The 21,950-nt window shown below is 35.7% G+C and overlaps 3 non-coding genes across 3 annotated transcripts; 2 read left to right on the top strand and 1 right to left on the bottom strand.

The window, feature by feature from the left end:
* Positions 1–18,706: 18,706 nt before the first annotated feature.
* TRNAF-GAA (transfer RNA phenylalanine (anticodon GAA)) lies at positions 18,707–18,779 on the bottom strand. Its single transcript has one exon. It is a non-coding gene; the product is annotated as a tRNA-Phe (tRNA).
* A 1,259-nt stretch (positions 18,780–20,038) lies between these two features.
* On the top strand, positions 20,039–20,111 carry TRNAA-UGC (transfer RNA alanine (anticodon UGC)). Its single transcript has one exon. It is a non-coding gene; the product is annotated as a tRNA-Ala (tRNA).
* Positions 20,112–20,371: 260 nt separating this feature from the next.
* On the top strand, positions 20,372–20,443 carry TRNAW-CCA (transfer RNA tryptophan (anticodon CCA)). The gene has a single exon. It is a non-coding gene; the product is annotated as a tRNA-Trp (tRNA).
* Positions 20,444–21,950: the final 1,507 nt, after the last annotated feature.

The raw sequence follows: 21,950 nt of genomic DNA, 5'->3' as shown, positions 1-21,950 counted from the left end.
TCTATCTCAGATTAGTGGCAAGTCTTTGTCTAGAGTATCCTTGGCAAAGAAACATTACCTAATTTGGATGAGATGTGGGCAACTCTAAAACAAGAGAAGATGTGGAGAGACCTAGTAAAGGTCAAACTTGAAGGAAGCAACAACATTAGTGGGTCAAAACCTAAAGAGGACGAGGAGAATGTAGCCCTTACGTCAAAGGGATAATAGGGGAAACAGAGACGAAAGAAAGATGTCTCCAAGGTGAAGTGTTTCAGATGCGGCGAGATGGACCACTATGCATCCCAGTTTCCTTTGAAGAAAAAGGACAAGAAGCATGATCCTAAGGTTGCAGCCACAAAGATCAAACAGGAGGAGGATTTCACCATGACAACCAATATACCTCTAGGAGGGAAGTGGTTTGATTTAGAGTTGTAGTTCGGAAGATCAACAAATGGGAAGGATCCTTGAGGAGTCTACCTATTGGATCAATGCCTTGCTACAGGAGCCCAGTTTTGTAGTAGCATGATGGACTAGTGTTGGATAATGTCGATGAGTGTCAGGGAAACAGTTGTAGTGGATAGGAGTGATAGAGACTGAATAGCACAGAGCAGAGTTGGTAGTAGTGCAGATGGCATAGTGCAGAGGTCAGCAGCATTGTAGAAGATTCATAGGGTCAACACAGAGACTAGCAATAGTTAGTTCCAACATTCCTGAGGTATCATACTGAACACATTCAGTTTAGTAATTTTGGATGTTTTTCAGTTGCTTCTCTCAGCAACTAAGTTGTAGTACAAATGTAGTGTTAGCAGTGGCAGTGATAGTAGCATAACAGATGCAACATTTGAGAGGGAGTTGTAGTACAGATGTAGCAATGGCAGTGGCAGTGTCAAAAGCAGCAAGTACAATTACAGCAGCAACGCAGTAGATGGTGGACATGTCAGACATCAGCAGCATAGAGGACGATGCTTAAGAGTCATAGCAGTATGCAGCAACAATATATTGCTAGAGCACATTCCTTGCTAAGAGGGAGTGTTGATTTGGGGTAGCATTGGATGTGGTCTAGACCTCTAATTTTGCAGGGAGACTTGGGCGCATTCATTCCAAAGAACCCATAAACCGTTTAGGGAAATTCCACCCAGAGATGATTATATTAACATAATTAATATTTTTAATGGGTTTCTTGAGTCAACTTCAGAAAATTAAAATATTAATGGGTATTAATCTAATTTTGGGTGTAACTTTTAGAAAAAGATGGAGATCAAGTCAAAACGATATGAGCCTTTGATCAGGAGTTAATCTAGCTCATTGGTTTTCCAACTAGCAGATATAAGAAGGGGCTTGAGGGTCATTTGGAAAGTACACCAAGAGATCAAGAGATCGAATTTTTGAAGTGAGAAGTTCTGAGGAGGAAATTCTGATCAAGGAGATTTCTTGTAGAAAGGGGCAATGACTATTTGGAAGAAGGAAGTTTTCTTGTGCCAAAGAGTATAAGGTAGAGAGAAGGAAGAGCAACATCTAGAAAGTGGCAGATGTTGGCCCATGAAGAGCTGATGCAGTGGCAGCGTAGGCCTTAAAGGGAAATCGAATTCCTGCTGAGGAAATCGAGTTTCAGTAGCCGGGAGTCAAGGTGTGAGACCGGGAAGAAAAGATTTAGATTTTCTAACCAGTAGAGGGTCCAGAAAAGGAGCATTATGATACCCAATAGGGGTGACGCAGGAACTACGTAGGAGTGACGTAGTTCTGCGTAGAGGGTAGGCAGAGGCTCCAGTTCAGCATGATAATACTTGGATTCTCCTCGTGACAGGCTGAGATCATTTCACCATTAATTTTGTCCAATTTCTCTCTGTATCAGATTTCTAGTTGAGCATCCAAGAATATTACTCAGATTTTCTCCTGCATAATAATAAAACTCTCAGATTTGTTGCATTGGCTTTCCTGCATTTTGTTTATCCGCGGACATTTGTCCAAAAATAACGATGTCAATTGTGTTGTATTTTATTTCTTGCTCAATCTCTTGTTTCCGCATATAATTTAATCAAGTGAGGGCTACAGTGTATGTATTATGATATTTTCCGTAGCAAACTGCAAATAATTTATTTGAAGTAATTTAACAAATAGGAGTAATATCATCAGTTGCTCCAGTAGGGATTATGGTTTATAGAATTTCACATGGTATCAAAGTTGCATGTGAACCAGGAAGAGCAGAGTCGGTAGATGCAGCGCTGAGCAGAAGAGGGAGATCGAAAATTTATAAGAGGCAGCAGTTCGAAACCCCAGAAGGTTTGCGCAATTCTTAGTCGGAGGCTGAAATTTCGAGGCAGTCTCTTTTCGAGTGAGTCAATGAAGAGAAGGGCTACCACATCAATTATTTTGCCAGGGCAGCTGGAGCAGCATTGAAATTTCAGCATAAGGAGGAGCTGGTGGGACGCAAATTATTCTGCAGGCAATTTGCTAGGGTGAAAATCGTCATAAAGAGGAGAAGCATGGCTGCGCAAATTTCTTCCTCAGAGAATTCCTAGCTGAGGAATTTCAACTCTCTAGAGCTGAGAAGCAGCAAGGGGCAACAGTTTTACATGCTCCAGTAGGGAGTGCATAAGCTAGCCCAACAACAACACAAAGGAGAGAGGAGGTCATTCGAATTTCTATTTTTGGAAGTAATGGCAACCAGTGGCTTGAGTGATCAAGACAGGTTGGAAGGAACATCCAACTATGTCATTTAGAAGGCTAAAATGTCATTCCACTTGGATGAGCATGCCCTCAAGATGTACGCCCACAGTGTGGTGGTTTAACCTGTGGATGCAGATCTGTTAAATAAGTATAAGGATGAGATGGAAAAGGCCAAGAGGATGATCCTGGAAGGAGTCAAGGATCACATGGTGTGCCATGTTGCTAGCAAGGCAATGTCACACAACGATCCCTAACATTGTCACGAGGGTCACATGGCCTCTATGTCATGGAAGCAGATGTGCCAGAAGTTGATTGTTGGTTAGTTTTCATAGGGCGAGTGGTACCAACAATATAGGGATTGTCACAAAAGTTATAAATACTATTGGATGACTTCTGCACATAGTTAATTTAGGTGAATGAATGTGACACAAGCATGATATAAAAGTTAGGAAGGGCACTCTCTATAAAAATGAGAAACAAATTCATATTGTGAAGAAAATCCCCATGAGATATAGCATTATGTGGCGGGGAGAGAATCCTGCTTACAAATATGAAACATTCATCCCAAACTTGGAATGGGGATAATTCTCGTGCCAAATGTGAGATAGTTATGTTCTAGTAACAAAGGAATCAATATAGGTTAATAAATAAAAGTATAAATAAATATATACTATTTAAAAAAATGGAACCCAAGTGATAAACAAGGAAAAATATAAAATAAATAAATAAGAAATAATGAGGACGAAAGTATATTTATGACATTTTGAATTTACTAGTATTGTGGCAGATTTTGGTCAATATATATTTTTTTGTATGTAGTTAATATATGTGAATATAGTCATTTCAAACATTATTAATATTTCCATTTTTTTGGTGGTTTCAATTAACTTTTATGGTTTTTCTACTTGGAATTTACCAATACTATGACATATCTTAATCAACATACCTGTTTTTGGAGTTGCCTTTAAAGCGATTAAACAACTCCTTTTTTTTCTTTTATATAATTAATAAAAAAAAATATTTAAAATATTATACCATACTTATATAAGTAATACTAATACATTTATATTTGTCACTATTCTCACGTAACAAAATTTTGTATAGTAAAATTTTACATCAACTTTTAATATTAATTCAATTTCCATTATCCCAAACCAATAATAATATACCTTCGCTGGTTAATAAAGATGTCACATCCAATGGTTTTTTTCAGAGCGAAAAAAGCATGATTATATTATATAAGGTATATAATGAAACAGATAGTACATCATAAGGGCTTTAGGAAGCTGGAGCAATCTGTGCCAAAAAATATTTAGATGAGATGGGAAGCATAATCCCAGCAAAAAGAGATAAGATATACATCAAGATAGATAGCCTTTTGATCTGTCAAAAATCTTGCAAATAAAACATTTTGCATAGGTCATGAAGGAGAATAAAGAAAATAAGATCTTCTAAGTTATAATAGCACTGTTCAAAATTTTCGATTCATACTTCGACCATTCATAAACCGAAAATATTTTGGTAGGGAGGAGAGAGGCAAAAAGAACAAAATAACAGTGCATACCTGATTTCAGAAAAAATGAAATTAAGTACCAGCGATGGAAAATTCTTGGATGGAGAAAATTTCCTCGTCAGATATTACCTTCATGTTCCAGATACCTGTTTCTGATAGAAGACCTTCCTTTCATAAGATATTTGCTTACTGGTTCTAGGATCTGTAAATGTGTTGGATGGAGCATCCTTCCATCCTCCTCCAAAGGAACATGATTCTGTCCATCCAGCCTGCAAGGTGAGGATTACTGATATGGATATTACTGATATGGATCTTTCCCAATACATAATCAACCATGATTTTGGAATCTTCGAAAATTGTAACAAACTGTATGTTAAAGAAAAGGAAAAAAGTTAGAAGACCCGCGAGGGCCATCGCCTCAACTTTGCAATTTGAACCCTTTCCCCCATTCTAGGAAATGAGATATTGTAAATTTTCATCCATGATGATGTGAACCCCACAGCCACAAGAGCTATTTTGTGCAGCTCCATCAAAATACGCTCTTGGAAGCATTGTGTGATCATGTGCTTGCTCTTTTTTATTAGACTTTTTTCACTTGTATGACTTTTCCGGTAAGGTGTCATAGAGAGATACAATACTTTGTAGGATTCTCGTGAAAGACCCTTTTCTATCCTTGAAGATTATGTTGTTCCTCCATCTCCATATGCACCAGAGGGCGATAATAATTATTGGCCTCCAGGATTCTTTCTGCCCGCTCCTCCAAAGGAATGCTTCTTTTGGAATCAGGATGACGAGCTCTTCAAACTGAAGCTAAGTTTATAGAGGTTCTGACAATTTGAGTTTTGAGCCTAATTTTAAGCACCTAATCAGTAAAGTGGTCCAAAATCTCAATGGGACCCAGGGGCTGGTTGGAAAAAAGGTTGGGATGGTTCCTTAGGGTCCTAATATTGATGTTGAAGGTATGTATGGTGTGTTTCCTTTGGTTCCACTTCCTTAACATAACTTAGGAGGTCGAATCATATCATAGCAGCCTCTTGTCACATGTTTACCTTGTTTCGTTGATTACTAGGGTAGATGTGGGATGAGGGTGTTACACATGAAATAAATTTTCAAGTTGCACGAAATGCCAAAAGTGGTAATATCTTACAGAGATGTCAAGTTTAAACATCTGCATTTTGCAAATCTCTTTTTAATGGACTGGATACTCAAATACAATTAAGTACTACATATCACCCTCAAACAAATGGACAGACTGAGCAAGTAAATCAATTACTCGAAGGCATGTTAATAATGTACGTAATGTAGCAACCAACTAAGTGGGAAGATTATATCCACTTGGTGGAGTTGGCCTACAATAATAGCTAACACACCTCGCTAAAAATGAGTCCATTTGAAGTGTTATATGGACGTAGGTGTAGAACACCTATTACCTAGAGTGGTCCAGAGGACAAATTGATGTTAGGCCCTGATATGGTGAAAGAAATGGAAGAAATAGTGAAGAGAGTAAGGATGAATTGAAGAGCTTCCAAAGACAGACAGAAAATGTATGATGATAAAAAACAAAGCTATCAAGAATTTCAAGTAGGAGACCATGTGTATGTGAAAGTAAAACCTAAGAAGAGTACCTTGTGGTGGGAAGGTTGTGCTAAGTTGCCCCGCACCCCCTCCCCCCCGATTCTATGTTCCTTTCCAAATCTTAGCCCGAGTTGGGTCGGTGGCTTATCAACTAGCTTCGCCTAGCCACATACTGGTTCATAACATAGTTCATGTTTCATTATTAAAAAAATCTATTTACGATCCTAGACATATCATTGATGGGCAGGATATACAAGTAATTAATTTATAAAATTCATATATGTATACATGTATTATAAAAATGTTAGCAATATACACTAACAATGACTTAATGGTTGTGGGTATAGGTCGAGTTAGACAAAGAGTTTCTAGTTGAACCCCTACGCATCCTAGATCAAAGAGAAGTAATAATCCATAAGCAATTTATCACACAGGTTAAGGTGTAATGGAGGCACTTTAGCCCGGAGGAGGCTATGTGGGAGTATGAACAACTCATGAAAGAATCTTACCCCATCCTATTTTGAAGATTTAGAAACACCGGGACAATGTTTCGCTCAAGGGGTGGAAGATGTAATATCCCGTGATAACCTCGTAAATATTGATTTACTATTTATTGCGGTTAAAATATTTTTTTTTTAATAATGCTAAAACTATAAGTAGAATATATGAATATATGCTTTGCTTTTATTTTATTTTCATAATGTTTGTGCATGGACCATGATTGGGAAGCAATGCTAGAGAAAGCTCACACCTAGGTAGTTGGAAAGTTATGGGTGAGGTAGTTACCTACCCAAGCTCCTCCATTAGAAAGAAGAAAAACTTCCAAAAGAAGGCCAAGAGGGTTTTGGGAACCTGAGGCAAGAGGAGAGTAAGATGGAAGAAGAAAACAAAAGACAAGTTGAAAAGACTTGAGCGCTAAAGAATCTAGAGTTGGTTGGCTAGTGGAGTCTGTTTGGATCCTGGATGCTCAAAATTTTAATTGTGGCTAAGTTTGGTTATGATCAAATAGTTTCTAGGAAGAACATTCATGTATAGTCTATTTTCCTAGAAAAATTAATCTAGGTGTGCAACAAAATTGGGGGAAGATGCAGTGTTAGAGACTAATCTCACGGTTGGGTGGAGCGTTGCTTTCGTAATGGTTCGTGGCTAGACAGAATAAACATAAACTCAGATAAGTGTCAACAAATGGTCTTGTAGTTATTTTTATAATGGAATGGTGTTGTCTAAAAGAAATATTTATGATATATTGGATAGACAATAGATATGTTCCATATGAATGTTAATAATAGAATTATTTTAATATGTGATCGACTCAATAGAAGTCTTGGTAAGTGGATGAACTTACTTAGAATATTCAACTTGGTCAAACCAGAATGAATAAAGTGATGGATAAACCTGTGATAAGGCTCTAATGGAAATGGGCTAGTTTCTTTAGCTTGGTTGCTGAAAGAGCAACAAATTGGTAAACAATTTCATTCCTTACAAGTTAAACCTAGAACTAAACATAGAAAAAAAAAATGGGGGCAAATTGATTCAATTTAGTCTAGAACTTAATTTTCAAAGACAATCGAATGAATTGTTGGGTGGAGTTTGAGTTAATTTCCAGGTCAAGCCAAGGATTTGGCAACGTGGAAAACGTCCTGAAAGCTACCCAGAGCCAAGGAATGTAAACCTTTGTAAGTTACAAGCATAAGAAAACAAGAAATTAAAGAACAGAGTAATTTAGCTCTTGATTTAAGAAAAGACTGTGACATGGAGTTTATAAACTGTAAGAGACAAAGATTACTCATAACCGGTGAAATCAGAATCCATGTAAACTTTGTAAGGAAGTAAACAAAAGTAGACATATTGTGATAAAGAAAGTGACAAAATATATCAAATATGAAGTTCAAATAATTTTAAGGGACCGAATATATATATTGCAATATGTCTAATTAAACTAAAAGAAAGAGGCATACGAGTGTTGAGATGATTACATAAAATAATTATGACACAATCGAAGAAGGGGGAGACAAAGCCTCTTTGAGAAGAAAACAATATAAATAACATATTTATAACTCAGTACATTAAGCAAATAACTGTGCATGGGTCCCTGCCCAGACAAAGTGGTGCTCTTACTATTAAAATTCAAGTCTACAAATCGGGTTAATAGAATCCTCTAACTCCCTTATCCATTCTAAATTATGGAACTATAAAGTTGATAACAGAAAACTACTCTAAACCTGTTAGGGTTTTTCAAAAAATGTAGGGTTCTCTACATAAACTGGAAAATGCGAATTAGACCACACTTGAAACCAAACGGAAAGGAATTGGTCAATTTCCTAACATTCAATCCGAGCGAAAATGGACGAGGCCTAAACCTGAAGAGATTACTTGTAGCACAACGTCGCGAGTGAATTAAAACACCAACCTGTGTATAAATTATGAAGATTGAAAGACAAATATCAAGCGAACATTAAGAACAAAAGAGCACCCACCTGGTATATATAATTCCCCTAGGTAGAAACCCCACCAGGAACATGAACCTAAGAACGTAAAACTCCATAATGAGAAGTAAGCTTATGAGAAGAAAATAATGAAATGGAAATGACAAAAACCCTAGTCAACCAGGTGGAAGCGAATACCTGTGTAAGGGTTTCGAGTAGCGGTGTAAATCGTTGAAGACGAAGCCAAGAAATGTACACTCCTGCGACTGTAACGACTATAACAGAAGGTTTAAATCTAAATAGAAATAGACAAAATACAAATTCACATAAAAACGTTGAATAAAACACTTGACTACATGGTCTCAAAGAGCTTACTAGACAACTCCGAAAATTCCGCTTTGCTTGAAGGACCTCGGGCTGTGGAATGACACGATAGAGGTTTGAATGGGGCATCTTCCTAGGGCATGAAACCCTCATTGGTATCAATGAGAAATAAACTGGACTGATAGGCATGCGAATGAGACTAGACAACGAGAGAGGTGTGGGTTAGTTGCTCTCTAACCTCTCCGAAAAAACAACACTGCCCATTAACAGCAGATTCGGTGAGTCATCGACCAGTGACAGATCCCAGAGTGGAAATCGCCAAGTGGACAGACAATATACATCATCTAGACGGTTCGAGTACTAGCTCGTCAGCAATACCAAGGTACATTAAACATGGTTTAATGATACACTCACCATAATCCTAAACCATAGCTTGAGTTTATATGAAGTACACAAATTATGGCTTGATATTTAAAAGAAGAGATTGACTATCAGGTAATATGCTACGCTTAAGTTATAAGGTCTTCAATGTAAAACACATGAACTCAATGTATGTTAACTCAGGTATTGTAACAGAAAAATCTAATTTTTCACGTGTGGTATGTAGCATTAAAAACTAGATTAATTTTTAATTTTTTATGTGACATTTAAATACTAAAGTCTAAGTTAATTGTTGAGGATGTCCTTAGAGGTATGTGACAACCACCATTATTTTTTTCCTTAGATGTTTGAAAACAAATAGCATGTAAAGAAGATGTCCTTAGAGGTATGTGATAACCACCATTATTTTTTTCCTTAAACTCTTGAAAACAAATATCATGTAAACCCCCTTATATTCTTAAACTGTGGAAAAACTTATCATAACTCAATTGTCAAACCTCTAGTGAATCTAGTCATTCCAAGCACTATTGATATTTTGCATGTCCTATAGTTTCAGTTAAGTTATGGTTATTCTACTTCACTTGAAATTTACCAATATCGTGTATATCTTGATCAGTATACTTTTTTTTTTTATTATAGGTAGTTAATGGTTTTCCTACTTCACTTTGAATTTACTAGTATTGTGGCATATCTTGATTTGTATATTTTTTTGTATGTAGTTAATATATGTGAATGCACTCATTCCAAGCACTATTAATATTTCCATATATTCTTGATAATTTCAATTAACTTATGATTTTTCTACTTCACTTAGAATTTATCAATACTTAGCATATCTTAATCGACATTTTCTTTTCTCCTTTTATGTAATTAATGAGTTTTCTATTTACTGGAGTTGAAATAGGTTTAATATATATAAATTTGCCAAAATTATGGCATAATATTTTATATAATAAAACTTTACATTAACTTTTACTACTAATTTAATTTCCAATATCCCAAATCAATAATAATTTCCCTTCTCTCGTTAATAAAGATGGCACATCCAATTGTTGTGCAACAAAGATCATCCAAAACTGTATTCACTTATAAATCCAGAACTGTAATCACTTATAAAAGCTGTGAAGGGATGACCCTAGATCCTTAGGTCTGCAGTGCGACTCTCCCAACGTTTTAGCTCTGAAAACAATAAAAAAAATTGGCATCATCTAAAATAAAAGTGTCCATTTTAGCCCCGAAAATAATTAGACAGAAATATCTCTATGTGATTTTCGTGGAAGATTCTTCTCAAAATACATATATATTTAAAGACTCTTAAAATCAGATTTAAAATTTATCCCAAATTTTTGGCGACACTTCTGCTAGCAAAATTGTGCCCAGGCCCTCTCCCAACTGTGCTATTCCCAATTGGTAAAAGTTGGGTCGGTGGTGTATCAAATAATTGTGCTTTGCCACATAAAGGTTCATAACGTATTTCATGTTTCCTTATTAAAAAAAATATTTATGATCCTAGACATATCATTAATTGGAAGGATATATAAGTAATTATTTATAAAATATACATGTATTATAAAAATGTTAGCAATAGAGACTAACAATGACTTAATGGTTGTGGGTATCGACCGATTCGAATAGAGAGTTTCTGGTCGAACCCCTACGCACCCTAAATCAGAGAGAAGTAATGTTTTAGAAGCAAGTTATCACCCAGGTTAAGGTGAAATTGAGGCACTTTAGCGCAGAGGAGGCTACCTCGGAGGATTAAAAACTCATGAAAGAATCTTACCCCAACCTATTTTTAATATTTAGAAACACCGGGACGGTGTTTCACTCAAGGGGAGGAAGATGTAATATCCCCTGGTAACCTCATAAATATTGAGGTTAAAAGAATGTTGTTTTAATTGTGGGTCGATAAGACTAAAACTATAAGTAGACATATATGAATATATGTTTTGAATTTATTTTATTTTATTTGCATAATGTTTGTGCGTCGACCATGATTGAGAAGAAATGCTATAGAAAGCTCACACCTAGGTAGTTGAACAATTAGCTCTTCCATTAGAAAGAAGAAAAAACTTTCAAAAGAAGGCCAAGAGGGTTATTAGGGAAATTCTGAGGTCTAAAATGGGCCTCCTAAGAAAAATGTACAACTAAAATAAATTTTATAAGAACCAATAGGATTCAAGATGACGACGTCAACCATGGGGGATGATTCACCATTTTTGGAGTAAAAAGTTAAAAGATTAAAAAAAAAAAAATAGTATAATTACTTTTTCAACTCATATTTTAAACTTATCTCCCTAAGGTTTTACTCCAATTTCGAGTGGGAGTACTCATTGGATGCAAAATTTAATTCCTCATCCAAGGAGTACCCTTGTTGCATACTTTCAATGGACCTTGCTACACGAAAAATGAGAAATACATGAAAAAACATGATTGCAATCACATTTTTCATGTATTTCTATTTTTTCGTGTAGTAGGGTCCATATAAAGTATGCAACATGGGCACTCCTTGGATGAGGAATCAAATTATTCATCCAACGAGTCTTTCCACTCAAAATTTGGGTAAACCCACAAGGAGATAAGTTGAAAATACGAGTTGAAAAAAGTAATTTTTTCTTTTTTCCCTCTAAAATTTGATGATGTAGTTTAATCTTATTTTACTATTTAGTATTATTTTATAATTTCCTTAGGAGGCCAATTTTAGACCTCAAAACTCCCCTAATGTTTGGGAACCTGAGGCAAGAGAAGAGTAAGACGGAAAAAGAAAGCAAAAGACAGGTCGAAAAGATTTAAGCAGTAAAGACTCTAGAGTTGGTTGGCCAGTGGAGTCTGTCTGGAGCCTGGATGCTCAAAATTTTAATAGTGGCTAAGTTTGGTTATGATCAGGTAGCCTATGGGAAGAACATTCATGTATTGTCTATTTTCCTGCAAAAATTACTCTAGGTGTGCAGCAAGCTCGACGGAGGGTAAATAAATAGAAACTCAGATAAGTCAACAAATTACCTTGTAGTTACTCAGATTATGTATGTGAGGTACTGAATTCATTCTCATGATTATTTATTGCTTCTATAGCTAATTTCTGGTTGGTTTACATAGGAATACGATTGAAAATAAGTGTTTTAAGGAGATTGAGTATATTGTCAGTTTGTTTCTTCAACCTCAGAGGTAAAATGCGACTATGAATTGCTAATTTATGCAACACATTTTGGTGGTGGGTTTTTCCCACTAAAATATGGTCTGGTGTCTACAAACCTTGGCTCTGGTTTAATTCATCGCGGACCCTCATACATGTTTGCTCGATTCTACCATACCTTTGCTTGTGTTTTTGTTTTTTAAAACAGATAAATCAAAATTTAAGTTGACAAGGGTTCTTCCTTTATGTTGCAGGTATTCCCTTGGCTTTATCCATGTGCGTTGAGACCAATTACAAGCTTGATTCTTGAGATTAATAACCAGGTACCACTTTTATCCAGGTTCTCTTTTCCTCTGGCTCAACATGGCACGTTACGATGGTCTATGCAAGTCTTTATTGGGTTTACCTTCTACGATTCCCAACCCAAATTCAGGTGGTGCCTCAACCGAGAGTTGGAATAGGGGTTTAGTGTTTATTTATCACAACTCCTTCACCATAACTGAATTGTTTCAGGGTGTATTGAGTTCTGGTATAAATATGAAATCATAGCCCTCGGCTCTAAGCTTTTCACGATTATTATGGAATTTGTTTTAGTTATGTAAAATCTTGTTCCAAGATAAGGTGTTTCATACAGTAAAGTCTTGCTTTATGAATGACGTTAATCCTGTTGTTAGTATACTTATGGGTTCTATGTTTGGGAAATTTTTGAGACTAACGTTTATGGCTACTCTAAAGTATGAACAAGTTTGGCATATTAACATTGTTCTGTTAAGGAATTTTTCTATTTTTGCTATATTATTGCTTCAGAAATTTATTAGTCGTTACTGTTTTTAGTTTTTGTAAACATGTATACTTCCAGTTTCTATACGTTCGGTTCCTTTCCGTGATTTAATATAGTGAATGATAACAATTGCTTTTCCCTGTTTGTAGAATTGTTTACTTTGTTCCTACAACATTTCATTTTCATATGACTGGTTATCTTGTCCGTTGCCTCGGGTTGTAGGTCGAGGTCCTTCTAGGACCACCTCCTAGCCCATGAGGGTTCCATAATTTAGATAGTGGTCTTCTCTACTCTGGTTTCCTCCTGGAGTAGACTAACCCTATCCCAATTTAACTGTGTTGATCCCTTTAGCCATAGTTCCTTTGTTTTATTTTTACTAAGGTTTACTATGTCTATTCAACAACGAGAGTATCTATTTTTGAGTGATTAATTACGAAGAAAAACACAACAAACACTAAACTCTTTCCAACGTGAATATGTAAAGATTACTCACACTAGTTTAACATTCATAGTTCAAAATTCACACAGGTAAGAATTCATTTGAATAACAATAATGCAAGGATGTACTTATCTATTACCAATGCCTATGCAGTCTGGTAACTCTACCAATATATGCTTTCCTCCTACCAATGAGACCAACAATTACGTCCGATCTCCTAAACTTCCATGATTCCATGATAGATTTTCTTGAGTCAAGCATTCAGATATCAAAACCACCCATGTCCAATATGAAAGCTCCAGAATTTTTTCTGTAAGGTGAATAACTCCATTGGTTCAAGCCATCTCAAGAGTTATACACCTAGAGTAGCTCCAGGTTACTTTCTTGTCCCATTTGAGTCTTCTCCAATTGCCTTTTTCCTTCCTCTATCAGATCAGAAGAAAAGAACCAAGAAGAAACTCCTTTCCATTCACTGGGATTTTTATCTCCAAAATGAGGACCAAAATCATAGTTGTCATAACTACTTGGAAGTTAGGTTTCTTACCAATCATGATCTCCTTCGAGAGTTCCATCCTTGTGAAAATTATTCTTATTCGAAAATATATATAAGAACATTCACCTCATCATATGTGTTTTCTAGAATTTATATAAATAAGTTTTTCCAATTATCAAGTTTACCTATGGTAAAAATATAAACAAAAATTACCAACAAATGATAACATTAACTGGAGGTGTTACATCTTCCCCTCTTGGTTCGAAACAATGTCCCTGGTGTTTATTCCTGTCCATGAAACAGAGGAAGATATGCTTGTTGCATCGCATTTTCATCTTCCCAAGTAGCTTCCTCCAGGCTAAAGTGTCGCCACTGCACTTTAACTTGGATGATAGCTTGCTTCTGTAACATTACTTATTTCCGATATAGGATACACAATGGTTCTACCATGAACTCTCCGCATGGTTCTACCTACATTCCAGTAGGAGACAGTCTTAATTTTTTTTAAGTAAGATTGATTTCTAGATTAACATGTGTATTATAACAACTAACATACTTTTACCTGCACTTCCTTCCAATTTATAATATGGGTGGGATCATATATATATATATATATATATATATATATATATATATATATATATATATATATATTAGTAAAAATATGTGAAATATGTTATGCACTCGCATATAACTTGGTAATGTGACCCTACAAGTTACAAGCCCTACTCTTCCCATTATCTAGAAAGATTCGCAATGTCGAGGGCTTAACTTGGTGCAATTAGTCCATCTCAAAGTACTTCTTTTGGGCTTGACATTTACGTAAACATGATCTCCTATTTGAAATTCCTTGAATGTTTATTTCCTATCAACATATACTTTTCGTCGGTCTTGTGTTGCTCTCAAATTCTGCTTTACCTTCCTCACAACTTGTTCCATTTCTATTAACATGTATAGCACAAACATGAGTCTATTTTCTAGGCTTTTCCAATTAATCATAGTTTTACACATCATTTCATATAACACTTCAAAACGACTCATTTTCAATGATTCATGGTAATTATTGTTATATGTGAATTCCAATAAGTGGAGGTACTCTTCCCATTTACCTCATTGTTGCATTACATACATAGGAAACATGTCTTCTAACACTTCATTTACCCGTTCTGTTTTCCCATTTGTGGGTGATAAGTTGTACTAAATTGAATTTGAGTCCCTAACCCCAAGAAAAGGCCTTTCCAAAAGGCAAACATAAAATTTTCATCCTTTTTGGATACTATAGGCTTACATATTCCATGGAACCGGAATATTTTCTTCATAAATATATTTGAAATTTTTACAACATTGTACGTAGATTTAAGAGGGATGAAGTGAGCTACTTTGCTCAATTTGTCTATTACCACCATAATTGAGTCATTGTGTTTTTGAGTCTTTGGTAGTCTTGTTACAAAGTCTATTGTGATCGTTTCCCACTTCCCTTTGGGTATGGGTAAGGGGTGGAGTAGACTAGATGGGTAATGGTGTTATGCTTTTACTTGTTGACACTCTAAACATTTAGTGAGATATTCTACAATATCCTTCCACATTCTTGGCCATAAATAGTTTCTCTTAACAACAAAAAATAGTTTTTGATATCCAGGATGTGCAACATAAGGGTTTGGATGGAATTCATCTAACAATAATCGCTTAATTGCTAACTGGTTTGGCACATAGATTCTTCTTTTAAATGTCAACAAATTTTCATTGTTAATACCAAAGTAAATATGATTCCCAACACCATGGTCTTTCTTGTTCTATTGCCATAATAATTTATATTCTGCGTCTCGATTTGTTGCCTCCTTAATCTGTTATGAAAACTTGGGCTCCACTTGACTATACTTTATCTCATAAATACATTGTAACTTCCTACTGAGTACATCCGCTACATGATTTTCCTTGCCTTTTAAATGTTTTATGTCAAAATCAAATTCACTTAAAAACACAATCCATATTTTTTTGTCAATAATTTAAATTAGGTTGTCTAAATAAATTGGTAAGGTTGTTATGATATGTTATAAGTAGAAATTTCTATCCCAATAAGTAATGTCGCCACATTTTGAGAGCATGCACCACCACAGTTAACTCTAAATCGTAGGCAAGGTATTGTTTCTCAAGCTCCCTCATTTTGCAAGATTCATAAGCCACCACTCTATCATATTGCATTATAACTCCCTCAACAGCTTCCTGGTAGGTGTCCGTACAAACTACCGACTCTTTTCTTGGTTCAACAATTTTTAACACCGGAGCTAAAGTTAACCTGTGCTTTAATTCTTCAAAACTATGCTGGCACTTCGCAATCCATTTGAATGTTCTTCCCTTGTTATGTAGAGAGGTGATAGGATACAAAATTCGTTAAAGTCCCTCTATAAAACAATGGTAGTACCTAGCTAAGCCCATAAATGAACTGATGTCTGCCACATTTCTGGGTACTGAACATTCCATGATAGTTTTGAATTCTTTGTCTTCCTTATCCCTTCTAAATTATGGAACTATAAAGTTGATAACAGAAAGCTACTCTAAACCTATTAGGGTTTTTCAAAAAATGTAGGGTTCTCTCCATAAACTGGAAAATGCAAATTAGACCACACTTGAAACCAAACAGAAAGGCATTGGTCAATTTCCTAACATTCAATCTGAGTGAAGATGGACGAGGCCTAAACCTGAAGAGATTACTTGTAGCACAACGTCGAGAGTGAATTAAAACACCAACCTGTGTATAAATTATGAAGATTGAAAGACAAATATTAAGCGAACATTAAGAACAAAAGAGCACCCACCTGGTATATATAATTCCCCCAGGAAGAAACCCCACCAGGAACATGAACCTGAGAACGTAAAACTCCATAATGAGAAGTAAGCTTAGGAGAAGAAAATAATGAAATGGAAATGACAAAAACCCTAGTCAACCAGGTGGAAGCAGATACCTGTGTAAGGGTTTCGAGTAGCGATGTAAATAGTTGAAGACGAAGGCAAGAAGTGTGCACTCCTGCAACTGTAACAGAAGGTTAAAATCTAAATAGAAATAGACAAAATACAAAGTCACATAAAAACGTTGAATAAAACACTTGACTACATGGTCTCAAAGAGCTTACTAGACAACTCTGAAAATTCCGCTTTGCTTGAAGGACCTCGGGTTGTGGAATGCCACGATAGAGGTTTGAATGGGGAATCTTCCTAGGGCATGAAAGCCTCATTAGTATCAATGAGAAATAAACTGAACTGATAGGCATGCGAATGAGACTAGACAACAAGAGAGGGGTGGGTTAGCTTCTCTCTAACCTCTCTGGAAAATCAACACCACCCATTGACCGTAGATTGGGTGAGTCCTCGATTGGTGACAGATCCCAGAGTGGAAATCGCCAAGTGGACAGACCATATACATCATCTAGAGGGTTTGAGTACCAGCTCGTCAGTAATACCAAGGTGCATTAAACATGGTTTAATGATACACTCACCATAATCCTAAATCATAGCTTGAGTTTATATGAAGTACACAAATTATGGCTTGATATTTAAAAGAAGAGATTGACCATCAGGTAATATGCTACAGTTAAGTTACAAGGTCGTCAATGTAAAACACATGAACTCAATGTATGTTAACTCAGGTATTGTAACAGAAAAATCTAAATTTTCGCATGTGGTATGCAGCATTAAAAATTAGATTAATTTCTAATTTTTTATGTGACATTTAAACACTGAAGTCTAAGTTAATTGTTGATGATGTCCATTGAAGATGTCCATAGAGGTATGTGACAACCACCATTATTTTTTTCCTTAGACGTTTGAAAACAAATAGCATGTAAAGAAGATGTCCTTAGAGGTATGTGATAACCACCATTATTTTTTTCCTTAAACTCTTGAAAACAAATATAATGTAAACCCCCTTATATTCTTAAACAGTGGAAAAACTTATCATAACTCAGTGGTCAAACCTCTAGTGAATCTAGTCATTCCAATCACTATTGATATTTTGCATGTCCTATAGTTTCAGTTAAGTTATGGTTATTCTACTTCACTTGAAATTTACCAATATCGTGTATATCTTGGTCAGTATACTTTTTTTTTTATTATAGGTAGTTAATGGTTTTCCTACTTCACTTTCAATTTACTAGTATTGTGGCATATCTTGATTTGTATATTTTTTTGTATGCAGTTAATATATGTGAATGCACTCATTCCAAGTACTATTAATATTTCCATATATTCTTGATAATTTAAATTAACTTATGATTTTACTACTTCACTTAGAATTTATCAATACTTAGCATATCTTAATCGACATTTTTTTTTCTCCTTTTATGTAATTAATGAGTTTTCTATTTACTGGTGTTGAAATAGGTTTAATATATTTAAATTTGCCAAAATTATGGCATAATATTTTATGTAATAAAACTTTACATTAACTTTTACTATTAATTCAATTTCCAATATCCCAAATCAATAATAATTTCCCTGCTCTCGTTAATAAAGATGGCACATCCAATTGTTGTGCAACAAAGATCATCCAAAACCGTATTCACTTATAAATCCAGAACTTTAATCACTTTAAAAAGCTGCGAAGGGGTGACCCTAGATCCTCAGGTCTGTGGTGCGACTCTCCCAACGTTTCAGTCCCGAAAACAATAAAAAAATTTGGCATCACTTAATTGTCCATACTAGCCCCGAAAACAATAAAAAATTTGGCATCATTTAAAATAAAAGTGTCCCAAGGACCTTGATTCATTTTTACCAGTAAAAAAATACATATATATTTAAAAACTCTTAAAATCAGATTTAAAATTTATCCCAAAATTTTGGCGACACTTTCGCTAGCAAAATTGTGCCACGCCCTCTCCCAACTGTGCTATTCCCGATTGGTAAAAGTAAATAATTTACAGATTAAGGAACTTTTTAATATGTTCGCGTAAATAAAACCTAGTATGTTATACGATATGTAGTCATCGTCACGACCTGCGATGCGGTGAGCGTGGATCGAACACGCGACCTTCAGATCTTCAGTCTGACGCTCTCCCAACTGAGCTATCCCCGCTAGACGTAAATGTGCCGACTGAGCTATCCCCACTGAAGGAAAATCAATTAGAAACAGCGGTGACATCGTTATTACAAAATTGTTGCAATCATTAATTTGAAGAACTTTTGTGATCTTGTATGTGATACTGTAAAAATTTTCGCCGTCACATGATATGAATTTTGCAGATGAAACATAAGAGGGCATAATTGAACCAAGTTGCTGCTACCTATTTTCTATTAGGCTAGGGTTACTTGTGGATTGACGGCTGCAATCAGATTAAATAAAAATAGTAGTTTATAGAGGTTACAATTTCATGTAGAAATTAATGAATATTTTAGTTAAATAAATGGAAAGCTATAAGATTGTGTATTCTAGGAGTTTCATCGTTTTTCATGATTTTGAATCTATTTCTACTTTCAAAAAAATTACTTAAACACTACAAGAGTTAATTTTTTTAAGAGATTTTATAATTAGATTTTAAAAAATCCATGAAAATTTGTGACCTAACAAAACCAAATAAAATTAAAATTAAAATTTGTATCATTAAATTTCATGTAAAGGAAAAATGGAAATTTAAGATATCACACCCTATATCTTTTACTAACAGAATCTCAAATAACAAATAATATAGTATATAAATATAGGCTTATATTTTTATATTTATTAAAAAAAACAATTCTATTAAAACTACTCTTAATTAATTGTAAAAAGAAAATGTAACTCTAATCAACCTCTATTAATCGTGTTATACTTTTTTTTCAATAAATTATGTGCATAATCGAGATACCCTGGGGTTTCCAGATTGTTAAATTAATACATACAGTGAAACCCAATTTACATAATATAAATCAAGATTTCACTTCAAGTCTAATTCCAACCTTAAAAAATCACAAAAAAAAAAACAAAAAAACAAAAAAAACAACTCCATTGTGAAAAATGAAAATAAATAAATAAATAATAATAAGTACTAGTTAATTGGTTTCAATATCATACCCCGCCGCTCAACCCTACGGCTCCCGGGAAGCACATTATTTCACCTGTTTTTTGAAATGTTATTTTTTTTGTTTTCATGAAATCATCCCCACTTTATGCACCTCACAAGAAAATTGGTTGTTATTTATTTTATTGTAAATTATGATTCTTGTCGTTTCTACTCAGCCTGGCATTTGCATTACATGTCCTTCCATCGTCTTCGCATGTTCACGTACAATTGAATATACCAAAAAATGGCTGGAGCACAGTTAGAAAACCAGCATTAGGTTGACGCTTAAGCCGTTGGGGATGTAGCTCAAACGGTAGAGCGCTCGCTTTGCATGCGAGAGGCACGGGGTTCGATACCCCGCATCTCCATCCTTTAAATTACAGCGAATAACACTCTTTGTCAATGATATGCGTTATTGATTGTTCGGAGGAATTTTGGTTTACATAGCTTGCATTAGTCATCAATTTATTGCTAACAAAACTCATCCACGATCACATGGGTTTACGTGAGCTTTTAGTTCGCCCAGGAGGAGCAGCAGTCTCCATCTTCATTATTAACAACCACGGAAAGTGTCAAACTCATGTTGAAAGTTACATTTACAAATAATGAAATAACATCAAATGTCTAAGGATCCGTGGCGCAATGGTAGCGCGTCTGACTCCAGATCAGAAGGTTGCGTGTTCGATTCACGTCGGGTTCAATCCTTGAATCATGAATAATATGTCAATTCACGTCTTGATCAATATTTAATTGTCCATTGAAGTTTTATCACTCAAATCAATTCATACAGATTACTGGTTCACTTTAAGGCCTGGTTTTGCGCTTGGGAGCGTGAAGTGGTTGAAGCAGTGGGTTCTGGTTTATGGTTCAGCTGGTTTTCAATACAATTGAGCTACAACAGATCTAGTGTATTAAAAACCATTTGCTTATATAACAAAACAGAGCTCGATTGGATGAGAGCTGCTGAGCTGGAGAGCGCCTGCATCCTCCAAATAGGTAACTTACACAGTCCCCCTATGTCACTCTCTATGTGCTTATAGGCATATGCCTACTTTATGTTCTTACAATTGAGCTACAACAGGTCTAGTGTATTAAAAACCATTTTTTGTATCTAGTGTATTAAAAACCATTTGCTTATATAACAAAACAGAACTCGATTGGATGAGAGCTGCTGAGCTGGAGAGCACCTGCATCCTCCAAATAGGTAACTTACACAGTCTCCCTCTGTCACTCTCTATGTGCTTATAGGCATATACCTACTTTATGTTCGGAAAGACGCTAGTGGAACATAAGCCATCATTGGCCGATGGGTGGTTTTGAGACCTGTCCCACCCTGGTTTCACATCCCTATACCTATTGGTGAATGCTTTAAGCCTACAGACGAATTTCTGCATGTATTTCCACTACGTGGCTAGACCTGCCTTTTATTAGTCCCTGCCATCTGGCAATGGCTAGGGACTATAGGAATCAGTTTTGTTTGATTTAGCATTAATTCGAAGTATTGTTTCGCCGAATGCGTTGGTTAGATCAAGGTTTTAGAACGCTGTGTGCCCTCCGTGCCAGGATGACCAAGGTGCTCTGGACTGCCATCTTATTTGGCCTCTTCCCGAGGCGGGAGAGGCCGGAGCATAGGTTATCTTCGTTTGCCGGGTTTATTACTCGTGACCGTCAGAGCGATTTCATATATTAATGTTAAGATTACTTAACATTAGTTTGGATGGAGTTTGGATGGATTATGTGCAACTGCAGAAAGGGTTTGGCATATTCGCAGGAACTGTTCAGGTTTGTTTGGCATATTCGCAGGCGGCACGTGTTCAGCATGCAGGCTGCATGCACTGCAGCTGTTGCATTAAGGCAAATTACATTATCATACTGTTCGATTTGGTCAGGAAAGCGTCTTCGCTACTGGTTTTGGGTTGCTCCAAGGCAGACCCTAACTTGAAAGGTCAAACAGATGTGATTAGCCTAGTTCCCAGAACCTCTAATGCTCTCTGCAACAGCTATGTTTCTGCGGTGAGAAATCCCTGCAAGCTATTTTGATTTAATTTTAAGGAAATAGTATATTTTGTAAAAAGAGCTAGATAACAGAAATTATTAAGCACATAGAACAAATTACCAAACCAAATTGTTGCCACAATTCTTCTACTATTGTGCAAAGAGCCCTGCAATTCTTCTACTGTTGTAGAAAGAACCCTGTCATAGAGATC

The sequence above is a fragment of the Pinus tabuliformis genome, chromosome 1_1, assembly GCF_031772625.1.
Source record: "Pinus tabuliformis cultivar Carrire ecotype Pingquan chromosome 1_1, CPIR1, whole genome shotgun sequence".
NCBI classification, from domain to species: Eukaryota; Viridiplantae; Streptophyta; class Pinopsida; order Pinales; family Pinaceae; genus Pinus; species Pinus tabuliformis.
This window is presented reverse-complemented; position numbering and strand designations above follow the sequence as displayed.